The sequence below is a fragment of the Erpetoichthys calabaricus genome, chromosome 1, assembly GCF_900747795.2.
Source record: "Erpetoichthys calabaricus chromosome 1, fErpCal1.3, whole genome shotgun sequence".
Classification (NCBI taxonomy): Eukaryota; Metazoa; Chordata; class Cladistia; order Polypteriformes; family Polypteridae; genus Erpetoichthys; species Erpetoichthys calabaricus.
The window spans coordinates 73,259,947-73,278,096 of record NC_041394.2 but is presented as its reverse complement, the minus strand read 5'-3'; the positions used below and the strand labels follow the sequence as shown (position 1 = coordinate 73,278,096).

Below are 18,150 nucleotides of genomic sequence, written 5' to 3'. Positions count from 1 at the left end.
GAGCAACGCAAAACAATTCAATGCAGGTTCTGACATGTCCATCCTAGAGCCTAGTTTGTGACAAGTTTCAATTTGTATAATACTGTCAGTCGTTTGTGAGCCACTGTTGAATTCCAATGTGTTTTTCAAGTTTGTTGTTAATAATGGATATCAAGCAACGCATTAACATGAAATTTTGTTTCAAATCGCAAAATACTCAGAAAACTCATCAGATGTTAAAATCGGTTTATGGTGACACTGTAATATTCCAATAACCAGTTGGAATAGTTTCTCAGTTGTGGATTTATTATTTCAAACTTATTGGAAATGACTGGTGTTACATCAAGTCACTCCTACAACTCCTGAGTTGACTTAACAGCGCCGAACCTTTCTGCAACAAAACCACAAGGTCCCTTGCTACCTGGTCTGCCTGTTTAACTGCCTGATTAATAATCCAACACCTCCTCCCTTAAATTGATTCTAACCTCTCAATAATACTGAATTGAAGAAAATAATAATAATAATAATAATGAACAAGAACAATATCAATGATAATAATAATATGAATAATCATCATTTATCCACTTATGGTGCTCTATTTAGTGTACTGGTTTGCTAACCTCCTGTAGAAATAAAATAATCCTGTTCATGTTCAAAAGTAATCTTTCAAATAAGATGGTGTTTTCCTCAGTCGAACAGGATATCTTTGGAATGGTGGAACTGTCTCTGCCCTGTCTGTGTCCTCCAACTGTGGGCCATTGGACACATCTTCAGGTTCTGGCATAGTAAGGGGTTTAATTACTAAGCTGTCTTCTGCCTGTTCTGTTCTCTGACAATCATCTGCCAACGGAACCAAGAAGTCATCTTGTTGCACTGCCTGTAGTTCCCAGGGTTGGTTATAACTGGAATGGATGTGGTGTTGGTGTTGTTTGACCACCTGCCCATTCTCTGTCTCCACTCTCCAAGAAATAGGACCAGTCTGATTGACCACTGCCCCATGCATCCAATGTTTCCCTGATGTCTGGAAATTACGAATATAAACAGGCTGTCCCACTGAGAATGTCCTCTCCTTTGCATGACTGTCATGGCGACTCTTCATTTTTATTTGCTTCTCTGCCACTCTTTCCCCGAGTCTCGGACTAACTAAGTCCAAATGTGTCTGTAGTTGCCGCCTCATTAATAACTCACCAGGGGATATGCCTGGTCGTCTGTGGTGTTGTCCTATAGCGTAACAGGAACCGTGCTAGTCTAGTTTCAAGTGTCCCACTTGTTAACTTCCACAGGCCTTCTTTAACTGTCCGGACTGCTCTTTCTGCCAGACCATTTGATGCCGGGTGATAAAGGGCTGATGTTACATGTCTAATGCCATTCATTTAAAAAAAAGTTCATTTCAGCACTAACAAAACTGCTTCCATTGTCTGTTACTACAACTCTTGGTAAGCCATGCATGGCAAAAATGCTTCGTAACTTTTCCATAGTGGCCAACGATGTGATGGATTGCATTGGGTGGGCCTCTATCCATTTCGAATGTGCATCTACACAAATCAACAGCATCTTACCCATCACTGGTCCACAAAAATCCATATGAAGACGATCCCATGATTGTTCAGGCCACTCCCAAAGATAACTGCGAGCCAGTGCTTTCATATGATTGATGCCTGGGTGTGCTTCATGTAATTCTTTTATTAATGTCTTTCTACCCTGTGTAGGTATTACAACCCGGCTCCCCCACAGTATGCAGCCATCCACCACAGTCAGCTCTGCTTTCCTGTGAATATACGGTTGCCAAGTTAGCTCAACAGGTTTATTAGGCCAGTTCCCTTTGAGCACCCACTGATAAACCACTGACAATACATTGTCTCGTTGTGTCCAAGTCTTAATCTGGTACGCACCAACTGGAGTACTGTCCATATGCTCCAACAGCCTGATGACTTCCTCAGTTTGTGGGGTTTCTTCACTCTCTCCACCTTGTGGAGGGTGACTCAAAGCATCAGCATTAGCATGTCGTATTCCTTCTTTATACATTAAAGTATATTCATAAGAAGCTAGAGTCAATGCCCAGCACTGAATGTGTGCTGCTGCTAACTGTGGGACCCCCTTCTGTTCCCCAAACAGTCCTAACAAGGGCTTGTGATCTTTCACAATTATAAATGATTTGCCAAAAAGGTACTGATGGAACTTATTCAGGCCAAAGATTATGGCTAATGCTTCTTTTTCAAGTTGTGAATAACCCCTCTCAGCTTTAATCAGCGTATGGGACATTAAACCAATAGGTCTTTCTGTTCCATCTTCCTACCTGTGAGAGAGGACTGCTCCCACCCCATAAGGTGAAGCGTCACAAGGCAGGTACAGTTCCCTCCCCTCCTCAAAATAAACTAATAAATGGTCAGACTGTAATGCTTCTTTGGCTTTCTGAAAAGCCCTCTCTTCCATAGCTGTCCAACACTATTTAGTTTCCTTGTGCAACAGTCGATGTAAGGGTTCCAAGGTGGTAGCCATATTTGGTAGAAATCTATGATAATAATTAAGTAACCCCAAAAATGCTTTAAGCTGTGTCTGATTACTAGGTTGTGGTGCTCCCTTAATGGCTGCTACTTTATCTGATACGGAGTGTATGCCGTGGTGATCAACTTTATATCCCAGGTAAACAACTTCAGGTGCCATGAAAAAACATTTGTCTTTACGTACTCTTAGTCCTGCTGAAGCTAACTTTGCCAGTACTTCATCAAGGTGCTTAAGATGACATTTATTGTCCTTTCCCATAATCAAAATATCATCAATTTGTACTACCACCTGAGGGATGCCTTGCAGAATATTTTCTATAGTACGCTGAAATATCCCAGGACTGGATGACACTCCATATGGGAGTCGCATATACTGAAACAGTCCTTTGTGTGTATTAATTGTTGTGAACTTGCGGGACCCTGGTTCTAACACTGATTGTTGATAGACCTGGTCAGAGGTCTAATTTCGTAAACTTCTGACCATCTCCTAACTCTGCCAATAAGTCCTCTGTTTTGGGAATTGGATAATTATCCAGTCTGGAAACTCGGTTCACAGTGAGCTTGTAATCTCCACAGATGCAAATTGTTCTATCAGCCTTTACTACAGGTACTATCAGCGCAGCCCACTCTGAAAAACATACAGGTTCTATAACACCCTCACTCTGAAGTCTCTATAATTCTTTTTCCACTTTGTCTTTCAAACTGTACGGCAATGGACGGGCTTTGAAGAATCTAGGCTGAACCTCCCCATCCACATAAATCTTTGCCTCTGTTCCCACCAGTGTTCCTAGTCCCTCATTGAATACAATTCTGTGTCTTTCCAACACTGACTCCAAAGTCTCAGGGGCAGTATATACTCTGCATATTTCACCCCAGTTTAGCTTAATCTCTCTCAACCAGTCTCGGCCCATGAGATTTGCCCCATTGCCTCTCACAATCAACAGAGGCAATTCCTTCTGCTGTTCTTTGAATTTAACTTGAGCCCGTAGTCTGCGTAACACAGGAACCAAATCTCCAGTATATGTCCGTAATGACATATCAGCTTCCTGCAGTTCGACAGCTCCCAGCCATCTACCTGCCTCTTCACTCATTATGGTGACCGATGCACCTGAGTCAATTTCCATTTCAATGTTTTGCCCATTTATTTCTAGTGTGACTTTATATGGTGAAACTTTGTTGCTTGTTAGTTGGTACAGTGTGAATGCCTTTTCATCCACACTTTCCTTCTTTTCATCTTCCAGAAAATTAGCTGTATTATCCTTTCTGGTCAACTTATTTTCTAGTTTGTCATCGTGTTGCGCTCTAATTAAACATTTCCTCGATAAGTGCCCCCTCTTGTGACACCAATTGCATACTGCAGTTATGAAACGGCACTGAACACTAGTAACCGACGTTGCATTCGATCATCGTTTACCAGTCTCTCTTGTATCATGTCCTCCAGATTGCCACCAAACTCACAGAACTCAGATGCCTTTCGCAGTTCGGCTACAAAATCCGACACCGACTGGTCTGCGCTCCTCATTTTGGAATGAAAATTGGTATCTTCGAACAATCATGCTGGGTTTGGGGGCAAAATGATTCGTAAGTAAAGTGACAATTTGAGTAAAAATGAGCTTAGACGGTTTGGAGAGCTAACATAAGTTTCTCAAAAGTCCATACACTTTACCGCCACATGCACTTAGAAGTATTACTCTCCTTTTGCTGTTGGTGATGTCATTGGCCTCACTGTAATTTTCCAGTTATTCTGTATATTGTTGGCAGACATCCCTCTCTCAATCAAACTCTCAAACAAATTTTCCCATATGTCGCCATTACCCGCTGTAATACTATCTCCTAAGATTCAACCACTTCGTCACCAGTGTAATATTCCAATAACCAGGAATAGTTTCTCAGTTGTGAATTTATTTCAAACTTATAGGAAATAACAGGTGTTACATCAAGTCACTCCTACAACTCCTGAGTTGACTTAACAGCGCCGAACCTTTCTGCAACAAAACCACAAGGTCCCTTGCTGCCTGGTCTGCCTGTTTAACTGCCTGATTAATAATCCAACAGACACTACACCGACAATTAAGACTGTTTACAAGTGGTTTGATCAATTTCGTAATGGATCTGACTTGGTTGAAGACGAGAAAAGGTCGTCCTTCAACATCAATAACTGAAGAAAATGTTGAAACGGTTTCATTCTTCATCATGACAATGCTCCTTGTCACACATCCCTTCTAGTATGACAATTTCTGTCGAATAAAAACATTATGCTGTGTCCGCATCCACCTTATTTGTTGGATCTGTCACTGTGCAACTTCTGGCTGTTCCCTAAATTGAAAATGACCATGAAAGGCAAACGATTTCAATCCACTGAGGACATCCAAGCAGCCACGACAGCCCAACTAAAGACACTCTCGAAAGAAAATTTCCAGGACTGCTTCACAAAGTGGCAGGAGCGTTGGGATAAGTGCATTCGAAGTGGAGGAGAGCATTTTGAGGGTGACTCATAGTTGTAAATCTTTTACTGCAGTAAACTTTTCTTTTTTAAAACATTCACCGTATTTTTTGATCACACCTCATATTTTTGGACGTGAATATTTTTTCACAATACAGTAATCCCTCCTCCATCGCGGGGGTTGCGTTCCAGAGCCACCCGCGAAATAAGAAAATCCGCGAAGTAGAAACCATATGTTTATATGGTTATTTTTATATTGTCATGCTTGGGTCACAGATTTGCGCAGAAACACAGGAGGTTGTAGAGAGACAGGAACGTTATTCAAACACTGCAAACAAACATTTGTCTCTTTTTCAAAAGTTTAAACTGTGCTCCATGGCAAGATAGAGATGACAGTTCCGTCTCACAATTAAAAGAATGCAAACATATCTTCCTTTTCAAAGGAGTGCGTGTCAGGAGCACAGAATGTCACATAGATAGAGAAAACAATCTCTGGCAAACAAATCAATAGGGCTGTTTGGCTTAAGTATGCGAAGCACCGCGGCACAAAGCTGTTGAAGGCGGCAGCTCACACCCCCTCCGTCAGGAGCAGAGAGAGAGAGAGAGATAGAGAGAGACAGAGTTTGTTTTTCAAGCAAAAATCAATACGTGCCCTTTGAGCTTTTAAGTATGCGAAGCACCATGCAGCTGCACAAAAGATAGCAACGTGAAGATAATCTTTCAGCATTTTTAGACGAGCATCCGTATCGTCTAGGTGTGCGAACAGCCCCCCTGCTCAATCCCCCTACGTCAGGATCACAGAAAGTCAGCGCAAGAGAAAGAGAAAAGTAAGCTGGGTAGCTTCTCAGCCATCTGCCAATAGCGTCCCTTGTATGAAATCAACTGGGCAAACCAACTGAGGAAGCATGTACCAGAAATTAAAAGACCCATTGTCCGCAGAAACCCGCGAAGCAGCGAAAAATCCGCGATATATATTTAAATAGGCTTACGTATAAAATCCGCGATGGAGTGAAGCTGCGAAAGGCGAAGCGCGATATAGCGAGGGATTACTGTATTAACCTTTTTTTTTGTTATGGGGGATGCCACTTCGTGCTCTTTGTTGCAGGAATGTTACTAAATATGGTCAACAGGTATTGTGAGGTGCATAACATCGTGAGGCCATATGTATTGTTATGTATTACTTTTAAATAAATGTTCTGAAGTCACTTTACAAAGGGTTCAGTGTGCATATATTTATTTATTTATTCAATAGATCTATTGGAGAGTAGCAAGTAAACCTCCATTCTACTTTTGCCACCCTTACTATGCAAACACATTCCTAAGCGTATATAGACTTAGATAAGAAGAACAGCTAACAAATCGTCTTATTGACTGTGGAACGTTACTTGAAAATTTAGAAACTTAAAGTATACAGCTTATCACATGATTCAAGCTACACCATATTTTGGGTGAGGCTAGCAAAAAATCTTTGTTCTATAATAGCAATATGTAAAGTATATACATATATAAAACCAGTTATCGATGTGTGTGTGTGTAAAGATATTAAAAAATCAATAGAACAATTCATAAAAAATAAATTCCTTTAAAGTATAAATGTCAGCATTGGACACTTCCTGATTTGTCCAAGTTTGTGAATATTGTAAGAACTCTTTGTGATTGAATTTCTTACATTTTTTGGCTTATAAGTTTCAGTTCTGTTATTTGACTTGGCTTTTTTTTTTCCCAGAATCTTGTCTTCCATTCCGGTAGTAAACAAAACAGATATTGATGAGAATAGTCAATATCTGTCCAATTTGGCTTTTTCACTTCAAATTTTGAATTCAGCTTTATCTTCTTGGCGAGTAGACAGTTCATTATAAATGTTGTTCCTTTCCTAAATTGTTTGTAATCCTAATTCACCGTAACTAAGTGAATTTATTCAAAGTCGAAATTACAATTTCACATTTTCTATGTGAGATCTTATTTTTGATTCTTCTTTCAGTAGCTTGGTTAAACAAGAAATTTCATACATCCAGGTACAATCCGTCGTATTCAAGTGTGAGTAAGTACTGCTTTATAATATTTTAATGGAAAATATTGTTATTACTGCCCATTGTTGTTCCAAAATGGATTTACAATTGTAACTGAATGAGTCAACTATTAAAGTTTCAGTTATTTAAAAGAAAATCACACATTCTGCCATTTAAATGTAATATCTTTTTAGTTATCAGTTGATCAAGTGATGAGTCACTTCTTCAAGTAATTTAATAATCTTTTCATAATTCTTTCATTTACATAAATTCAGGAATACCCATTATGCTGAAAAGAAAGTGCAAGTTCACTGACAACATGAACAACAAATATCCTTGTTTTTAAAAGGGCAGAACAGATTCAATTAAGGAGCTAATGCTCACAAGATTCAATTTCAGTAGCATGCTATTTAAAAATTTATATTTATATTTATCCAAGAACCCAGATTTACTGAGAAACATAGCTTCAGTGGAAAAATATAAAAGAATGTAGATAGATGCAAGTAAACTAAATTGAAAAGAGTAATATTATTTCTATTTTACTAGAAGTGAATTTTCCATGTGTATCATTTTTTACAGGTTTACGACAGTTAAGCTATCCAAATAAGAATGGAAGGAATGAAGTCTGTAAATTTAAGAGGCTTGACATATTCAAAATATTTAATGGGTTATTAGTTTGCCAGTGACTGTGATTGTGGCCAACATATCCTAATTATAGTGATAAACTACTACTAAAGGTTTATATCATTTTAAAAAACCATAAGACAATATAAAGGTGTATTATGGCATCGTAGGCGTCCTCAAAAGTTCTCATTTTTCAATCAAAATGTCCTCATTTCCAGAGAAAGACAGTTGGCATCTGTGACGATGCGGGTTCAGCTCCATGCTCCCATCTTCTGTCCAGGAGCCCTTGAACCCTACACCGTCGGTAATGTTACCGATGAGCTAGATAGTGAGGCAACAACATAGCAAGGGGATGGTACAAAACAATAATAAGTGCAAAAGTGCTTTTATTTATAAACAGTCAAAACAAAAGAATGTTTAAATAAAGTACAGTGCATTCAATTTCTTCAAATAAATAATCCATAAAAGAAATATGGAGGTTTAAAAACCATACAAAAACAATCCTTTAAAACCAAGGTTAAAACAATGCTGGAAGCAGTCCTTTAAAATACAATTAAGAGCCCGATGTCTTCTATCCTATCGTCTCTCCTGCTTCACCCGTCTGGGCCCCGCAGCAGGCGAGACGCTCTCTCTGCAGCTGTCCTTCACCCCTTTTCAAACAGGTCTTGAGGCCTCCCGATCCTGGCTTCGGTCGCGCACTCATCCCAAACTCAAGACTTGGTATCCTTGATGACCAGGACGCTCACATCAAGGACTTCTCCACCAAGCCTCCTGACTCCCGCTGGCCAGTCACCCTTCACTGGTCACTCCCACTACTCGATCACTCAGCGGGAGCGACCACTACTACAACTCCCGGGTGTCGGCCTAACACCCAGGCTTCTGTACAGCTGCCTGAGAGCATTCACTCGCTTGCTCGCTCACTCGCACCGGCTCTCTCTCTCCTGCTCCGTGCTCTCCAGCAACCTTCGTCTTTCTTTCCTCTCTTGTTCTACCCTTTTTCCATCCCCGACTCCTGCTTCTATATACTGTGTGTCGAGAGTGCATAGCAGCTGTGACAAATTAGCAGCCCCAGGGACAATCACGGATGTGGGCAGCTACAGCCACAACCACCACACCCCCTCGCTAAGCCACGAGCGCGGTGATTATTTATTTAAAAACTGGCCTTTGCTGAGAGCTGTGGACCCGCTATACCACAGCATCCCTAAGTGAGAATGAAGTTGCTTTTGTTAACCGTAAGCTGTTACATTCTACTAATGTATAAGTTGTCTGTGATGCCAAGATGAAATTGCAAACGTCATGTCTTAGTGGCCTGGGTCAACCTGTCTTTCATTTATTTTTAAGCAACATAGTTTTGGCAGAGGATTTTCTGATAGTTCTGTAACAGCAGTCATGTCACTGCATGTGCCAGGATAGATGTTACTACCCTCTCAGACCCTGGCACCTTACCCCTTTCCCTAACCCCCAGAGCACAGAAGAGAAGTGTTACAATGCCATGCAGAGGGCACCACAAGACCCCTCAGATGCAGGTGCCGGTGTCTGGACATGTCAGGTGGGAGGCTGCTCTACCATCCAATGAAGGTCAGCAGCTTCGTGAGTGCATATGTATGAGGATAATTAGCATATTCCACATATGGTTGTTTCAGGGTGGCAACCAGACAGTGTTCAAAGTGCGTTTATGTAAGCACATTTACAAGATGATTGTGATTTATAAAGAGTAAACTGAGTACAAAGGCGCATACAACAGGTTTTATAAGTCAGGTATATTCTTTAAAGCATATACATTTTCCTATTTTTTGGCGTACGCATACTTTTATGCTTGAATCCATGCAAAGTTTTATAAAAGAGAACCCAGGGCCCTTTTCCATGTTTCTTTTGATATTTCTCCTTTACATCTGTCCCTTTTTTTATTTTTGCTCAGCACAATCACCCTTTGGATAGTCACAGCAGTACAATTATTTTGCTGGTAGTGTCATGCTGTAAGTAGTCACCAATTTGCAAAAATTACATGGGCGATAATTTCATTTCATAACATTGTGTTTTCCACACAAATAAACCTTCACCTATTTTCTTCTTTCCTGTTAAAAGTGTGTGTGAGACTAAATGAAAAATGGAGATCATTGAACACGCAAAGCTGTGAAAAAGTGGGGTGAGCAAAAAACGCAATATTTGTTTACAATGTACCACAAGATTCTTTTCTCATAAATCAAACAGCTCTTGGCAGCATATGAGGTAAAGACCAATTAAAAATACATTGACCACAATAAGCAAGTGTTACTTTTAGAATCTGTTGTTTGTTTATTTAAGACGTGCGTCATGAACACATTCAGTTTGATTATTGCTTAATCAAGGGAGTCAACCCACTTTTGTAGAAAAATCCAAGGAAACTAAACACCGTGGTGGATTAATCCATGGGCTTTAAAAGTTCATGTTACACCCCAGTGTGGAATGACAATGTCAAATAGCTTTAGAAGTAACATACAAGATGCTGAAAAATGAAAAACCTCACCTGGGTCACATAGTGACCTTCTTGGGATCTGCCTGCAGAAGAATATTTTGGGTTCTGTTTCCTTATCAAATTAATATAGAATTTATATAGTAGTAAAAACTTTAAATAAATACCTATGGCATTATTATATTGACATTTGGCAATGCAAGAGAAAAAGGCAACAATGGACCTTGAAGTAAATATTTATTAATCCTCCCTGTACAGGTAGGCTCGCTGTCTTCAGATTGCATAAGCCTCATGTTGCTGAACTGAACCAACTGCTCTGTAAAGCCATTAACAGCACTTCTCAAATAGATCATTTTGTGAGATATAACCCTGTGACAATTATCTTATAAAATCTATTATTAATGCCCTTAATAATTGTATTGGTAAAATAAAGAATAAATGTTCTTAATTCAGATTAGGAGGACAATGCAGTATTATATGGAATGAGGACTGGAACTTTGTAATAATATAACATTAACGTTCTAATGTTGTGTCTTGTGTGCATAGTACAAGAAAATTCTTACTTGCATGTTTCCCACAGTGGTACAATATCAACAGGAAAAAAATAAAAATTATCAGTGAATACAGCATCAAACATTGAAACAGACATATGAACAAGAAACATGAATGCCACTGTCATACGAGTGACTATTGAGTAGCTTCATGACCTGTGGATTAAAAACTGCCTAAAGATGTAAATGCTAAAGGTTCTGTATTATTTACTAGAATTTAGGAGGGACAAATGGGACTGCACAGAATGCCTAAAGTCTTTCATTGTTACTGTTATCCTTTGTAGGTGCAGTGATTTAAACAGTACTGTATGTCTTCAAAAGAAAGGAGCTGTGCAGCACTAATATTCTGTACCAAATTCACTACCATTCACCTATGACCTTAAACCTATCCATCCATTTATTTAACCCACTTAATCGAATTACAGAGTCTCAGGGAGCTTGAGTGACCTCAAAGCAACAACCAAAACTGGATTGGGAGGTAGCAGGATATAACGCACTAATGTAAACCAAAATAGTGTGTATTACAGTAAGATTAATATATCACAGAAAAAATGGCAACAGTTTGTTTATTTATGTCTTCTATTTTATTGATGTGAATAAAATAGCTATGTCAACTGCTCTCATCACATTATAATGATTAATGTTACAAAAACAAAGAAATGCTTAATCATGTCTGTAAACCATAAAACAAATGTGATTTGTCAGAAACACTAATCTTGCCAGAAAAAAGTAATTTCTGTCCACGATAATGCTGCCGCATTAAACATTCCTACACAAAATGCCTTGCAGTGTTTGCAGTAATTCAACACCCATCTTGACAATAGTATTCTTACCCCACTTTGAATATAAACATCTATGAACATGCCCTGAACAAAAAGAAAATTTGGAAACATGAGGCAGTGAGGGTGGGAGAAAGAAAACAACAGCTCTTTGCTTTAAGCTTTGAAATGCATCCGATTTAAAATGAAACGTCTTTCAAACTTTTTCATTTAAGTTGTTCAGAAAGCCTTCAGAAAAATGAACATGGACCACATTTAGAACTTTATTAGTCTCCAGGGGGAAATTTGGCTTTTTACAGAAGCTTGATAGATAGATAGATAGATAGATAGATAGATAGATAGATAGATAGATAGATAGATAGATAGATAGATAGATAGATAGATAGATAGATAGATAGATAGATAGATAGATAGATAGATAGATAGATAGATAGATAGATTTTATATGTATATGGTGACCACCAGGGGGTGTACAGCTCCCCATTTTATATGTATATGGTGACCACCAGGGGGTGTACAGCTCCCCAAACACCTGCCACAGACAGACACTAGCTCAAGTCTCTGCAACACACACATCTTTATTTACAGGAGAAATGTATTTATCTCATTCCCCACAGCAGCACATTACAATAAGCACAAGGCACCAATACACAATCTTTCCTCCTTCGTCCTCTTCTCTCTCTTTCTCTCTCTCTCTCTCTCATATATATATACACACACATTATGGTCGGAACAGACACCAGAATGACTAAAAAGAAAGTTGACTTCTGACTTGGCTGTCACAGTCACGGTGATGCATTAAACAGGTTTATTGCTATTGGTATAATGGAGCTTGACACATTTCTTGACACACTTCTGCTAAATAATTAATTAGCTGAAAGTCCTCAGTGTTAGTTTGTCAGAGAGAGGATGCATAGTATTGTTCATAATAGGAATCAGTTTTGTTTTAATTCTCTCCTTCACTACAACCTCCAGAAGGTCCAGAGTGTGTCCCACACTGAGTCTGTTCTTGTAATTAAATTGTTGATTTGGTGGGCTTCTCTTGAAGTAATGCTACAAGCCCAGAATGCTACAATACAGAAATTTGCACTGGCCCTTACAGAGTTGTAGAAGATCTGAAGGATTTCACTTCCTTAAGTAAAGGGGCTCAGACACCTAAGAAAAAAAGAGTCTACTTTGTACTTTCTTATATAGTTTCTGTGTGTTCTGGGACCAGTCTAACCTACCTGATGTGGACCCCCAAGTACTTATTGGAGCGGACCACCTCAACATTCACTCCCTGATTCGTGACCGGATATAAAGGCTGTTTCGCATACTGAAAGTCAATAACCAGTTCCTTGGTTTTGCTGATGTTGAGTTGCAGACAATTTTCTTTGCACCATGAAACAAAGTTCCCCACCTGACTCTTATTCTCTGTCTCATCCCCTTTATCAATACACCCCATAAGTGAAGACTCGCATGTGAATTTCTGTAAGTGACAAGACATGATGTTATATTTATATTCTGAGCTGTACAGAGTGAGGAGAAAAGGAAACAGAACTGTTCCTTGTGGTGTTACAGTGCAGCATTTAGCTTTTGCATTTTGTTGAATTTACTGCATTTAACAGTATGGCACAATGTTGAAATCACAGAAATATTAATGAAATGTGAAATTGTGTTTATTGTTAAAGAATCTGACATAGTTAGAAAAACATAAAAAGTTGAGGAACCATCCAGGTCCCCATTTATATTGTGGCAAAATGTATTGTTGTACTATTGACAGAGACTTAGCACATCCCTCCTTACAAAATACCATTCTTTCCTCAGGAGTGCATTGCCTACACTACAGTATTTCCCTGGGGATCAATGGGGGTTATTGAAGTGGTGTTCACAACTTGTCATATTAAAGAAAATGGAAAATATCAAGTTAAATCATACTGTATGAAAATGAGAGGGTTATGCCCCCTACTGGAGTGTCATTATGACCAGGCCAATAGCTGAAGTGGGAAATCACTCCAAGCCAACCTTCATCAAGAAGCTAAAAGAAGCACTATGCACAGTATGAAAACTAGACAAGAAACAGTACACTCTTTATATGACAATAACAAAACACAAGCCTCTTTTTGCATGTTGATCCTGGAGGGAACATTGGTGTATGAGAAGAAACTGGCCATAGAAAACTGGAAACATAAAATAAGAAAAGGTCTGCTTTTTTCTCTCTCCCAAAATAATAAATCTTTGTTCAGCAAATCACTCAAGAAAAGTATGATTTAGTCTTGTTAAACAAGCCATGTAGCATGTCAGCTATTAACATTTCAGATAAGTTACCTACCTGCCATGATTTTCAGCCTGTACCATAGTTAAAATGATTTCTGTTTAATCGGGCATATCAAAATCTTCAAATACAGCATTGTTATTGAGAAACATCCAGTTTCTCAAATGCATCTCGCTGCTTTAAAATCCAAAAAGTCTAACATCAAATATCTTAGAAAAATTGCATCATTTCTTTTTAAAAAATGGAAAAGACTGTCTTCTGATGTTTTACCAAAAATGTATTTCTTTAAAATTTCTACCCAAAAAAAAATTTGAAAAAAGTTTTCTAGAATTGTTTATTGTGAACTGATTACTTCCAAAAATAAGAAACGGTGAATTAATTTGAATGAATCCACCAGAATATATTATTGATTTTTTTCAGCAATTCACATGTAGTGCTTATGTCACTGCAGTTTTTTTTCCAGTGTGTCCTGACTCACCAGTACAAGAAAACCACCACTAATGATGTACCATTTGTCTTCTTTGTGTCCAGTTATTCAAGTGGGGTTCCCCCCGTTTTTGGCCATTTAGTCAAGAAAACTCTAATTTCTAGGCTTTTTTCACCATATTCCACCCTTATGATAAAGAGTAAACAAGTAGGTGTCATCAGGAAAAATAATCAGAAGGACTTGAAGTTCAGCATACCACATTAAGCAACCCCAGGGGTTTACCTTGTAATAGGATACGAGAGGTCAAAGTTACTTCCTTTTATATAACTTCAAAAAAATGGGTATTGATAATATACAGTCATATGAAAAACTTTGAGAACCCCTCTCAGCCTGCATAATAATTGACTCTATTTTCAACAAAAAAGGTAACAGTGCCAGTCTTTCATTTCTTAGGAACATCTGAGATTTTTAGTGAAGCAGTATTTAGTTGTATGAAATTAAATCAAATGTGAAAAACTGGCTGTGCAAAACTTTGGATACCTTTGTAATTTTGCCGATTTGAATGCATGTAACTGCGCAATACTGATTACTTGCAACACCAAATTGGTTGGATTAGCTCGTTAAGCCTTGAATGTCATAGACAGGTGTGTCCAATCATGAGAAAAGGTATTTAAGGTGGTCAATTGCAAGTTGTGCTTCCCTTTGACTCTCCTCTCAAGAGTGACAGCATGGGATCCTCAAAGCAACTCTCAAAAGATCTGAAAACAAAGATTGTTAAGTCTCAAGGTTTAGGGGAAGGCTACAAAAAGCTATCTCAGAGGTTTAAAATGTCAGTTTCAACTGTAAGGAATGTAATCAGGAAATGGAAGGCCACAGGCACAACTGCTGTTAAACCCAGCAGGTCTGGCAGGCCAAGAAAAATACAGGAGCGGCATATGTGCAGGATTGTGAGAATGGTTACAGACAACTCACAGATCACCTCCAAAGACCTGCAAGAACATCTTGCTGTAGATGGTGTATCTGTACATCGTTCTACAATTCAGTGAAATTTGCACAAAGAACATCTGTATGGCAGGGTGATGAGAAAGAAGCCCTTTCTGCACTCACGAAACAAACAGAGTCGCTTGTTGTATGCAAATGCATTTTGGAACAAAGTGCTTTGGACTGATGAGACAAAAATTGAGTTATTTGGTCATAACAAAAAGCGCTTTGCATGGTGGAAGAAGAACACCGCATTCCACGAAAAACACCTGCTACCTAATGTCAAATTTAGTGGAGGTTCCATCATGCTGTGGGGCTGTGTGGCTAGTTCAGGGACTGGGGCCCTTGTTAAAGTCGAGGGTTGGATGAATTCAACCCAATATCAACAAATTCTTCAAGATAATGTTCAAGTATCAGTCACAAAGTTGAAGTTACGCAGGGGTTGGATATTCCAACAAGACAATGACCCAAAACACAGTTCGAAATCTGCAAAGGTATTCATGCAGAGGGAGAAGTACAATGTTCTGGAATGGCTGTCACAGTCCTCTGAGTTGAATATCATCGAATAATTTTGTTATGATGCATATTGCATATTTTCTGTTAAGACTTAATGTCACTGCTGAAATACTACTGTTTCCATAAGGCATGTCATATATTAAAAGGAAGTTGCTACTCTAGAAGCTCGGCCAATGATAAACAAAAATCCAAAGGATTAAGAGGGGTTCCCAAACTTTTTCATATGACTGTAAGTATGTGGAGTGTTGTTTTATGCTGTTTCAATGTTGCTGATCTCAAATATGATGTTTTAGATATTTAATTCTTTACTGGTGGTCCTGATGGTTTCAAATATATGCATGTGAGGTATGAGACAATTTCAAGATCAGTGATTACAAATATATTATTTTTGATCCTTTACTAGGAGGGAGAAAAATAACAATGTTTATTACAGTTGAGAATAATTTGACTTTAAATATTTAAAATGAAGCAAACATTTTAATATATCAAATATCTGACCAACTATTCTTGTTTATTTTGAACGTCTACCTCATGAAGTAAATCATTACATTTTAATTATGAATTACGCCAACTTAGGCTAATTCAGAATTTTTGTTATTTAAAGCATGTGCTGAATATGCATTAAAGTCACAAAGGTTTCCATTGTCACAAGGAGTTGGATTGAGATAGATGTGTTTTCAGGTTTTTACAAAAAAGAATGCATATATATTGTCAAATTTATAAAAATGCTATAATCAATCAAAGTAGCAAAGAAAATTTGTGAAACATTCCATAACTTACTCCAGTTGATGAATCGTTTTGGTTCATTTGTTCAAGAAGCTAAAACACTTTACCAAATATACTTCTATCCTTTAGTCTCTTTCATGCATATATAGTGACATGGTTCATATCTCCAGTTCACCTGTGACATAACATACAGTACTTTAAAATATTTACAATTATTTGCTTGGCAGACACTTTTATCCAAAGTGACTTAGAACAGAGGTAAACATAATCGAGTAACGTTAGGCTAGGGCCTGTTTGTTCAGCAAGTGTAATAGGACAGATTACAAAGTTGATTGAAGTGAAGAGATGTAATAACTAATAGCGCAGAGAACGATTTGTAAAACACAAGTACAATCGCTTAAAGAAACCCAAACCTGAAAACACTTAAGTTTCCCAAAACAGACATCTAGGAACCCAGAAGTTACTCACCAGTAGAAGATTGCTGAAATTGTGATTTTATTTTTCTTCTGTGGATTTTTAAATTGTTATTACACTTATCATTTCAAACTGAATTCAACTAATTTTAGAACCTGCCTGGATAAATGCAAGGTATCTGAAAACCTGAAGCATGCCTGACATTTTTTAAATGTACAGTACTGTAAATATTATTTACGTTACTATTGTAACACCACCGTTGCCAGTTTGTGTACATTCTGAAGTTAATTAAAACGACATCTCCTGTGTACAGCAAGCCAAAATTATAAAAAACATTCTTCTCTAAGAATAAAGCTGTCCACTTTACTCAAGTTGGCTTTAAGAGTATTTTGATCACAGCTCCAAGGTGAATGGCCCAGATAGACCCATCAGTAGTTTGTCACTAGTATGACTGATGACTGGGCCATATATTGTGATAAACCTCATAATGTTTATCTCACCAGACCACCACTCTACTTACAGTTACTAAGGAGTTTGTTTCTATTTGACCCCAAGGGATGTGAACTAGATGCTTACTTAGAACCAAAAAATGTACCTCTCCTAAAACTTAATGGGCAGAATATGGACATTGTTCACAGATAAGTTACCACAGCCTTTTCTTTCTGATATTTTGCACTCTTGTCAACTGCTACACCACACCCTAAAATGTAACAAGCGCCTGCAAAGGTGGTAAAGAGAAAAGCAAAAAATAAAACAAAATAAAGTCACACTTGTAGCTTTTACTGTAGGGAAGGATTAATTATAGCATAGTTGTTGCTAGATATATTGGGCCTTTAATTCTAATTTCAGTACTGGCACTGCGTAGAATAGCACTGCTGCAGACTTGTAAAACAATGTCAGTTTTTATATGAAGAGACACAGTGGCGACAGAAAATGCTTAGCTCTTGTGTGTAAATAGTAAAAATAACAAAACTGAAATACCCCATTGACACAAGTATTCAGAACTTGGTTTAAGCACCTTTGGTAGTGATTACAGCCCTGAGTCTTCTTGGGTCTGAAATGACAAGCTTCACACACCTGCATTTGGATATTTTTCTGCCATTCTTCTCTGCAGATCCTCTCAAGCTCTATCAGTTTGGATGGAGACTGTAGGTAAACAACAATTTTCAGATCTTTCCAAGGATGTTTAATTGGGATCTGGCTAGGCCACACAAGAACAGCCATAGAGCTGGCAGTAAGACACTCCTGTGTTGTCTTTGTTTTGTGCTTAGAGTCCTGTTGGAAGGTGAACCTTTGGCTCAGTCTGAGGTCCAACATTAACAACATTTATTTCTTTAGCACATTTTCATGCACAATATGTAGCTGAAAGTGCTTTACAAAATGTCAAAGAAAGAGTTACAAGGAAAAAAAAATCTAATTAAATTATGTAACATAATAATGAATAAGTAACAAAAATAAATGAATGAGACTTATGACATAGATATATAATGT

The 18,150-nt window shown here is 38.1% G+C and overlaps 1 pseudogene; it reads right to left on the bottom strand.

Moving 5' to 3' along the window:
- Positions 1 to 272: 272 nt before the first annotated feature.
- On the bottom strand, positions 273 to 4,005 carry LOC114645570 (uncharacterized protein K02A2.6-like; annotated as a pseudogene).
- Positions 4,006 to 18,150: the final 14,145 nt, after the last annotated feature.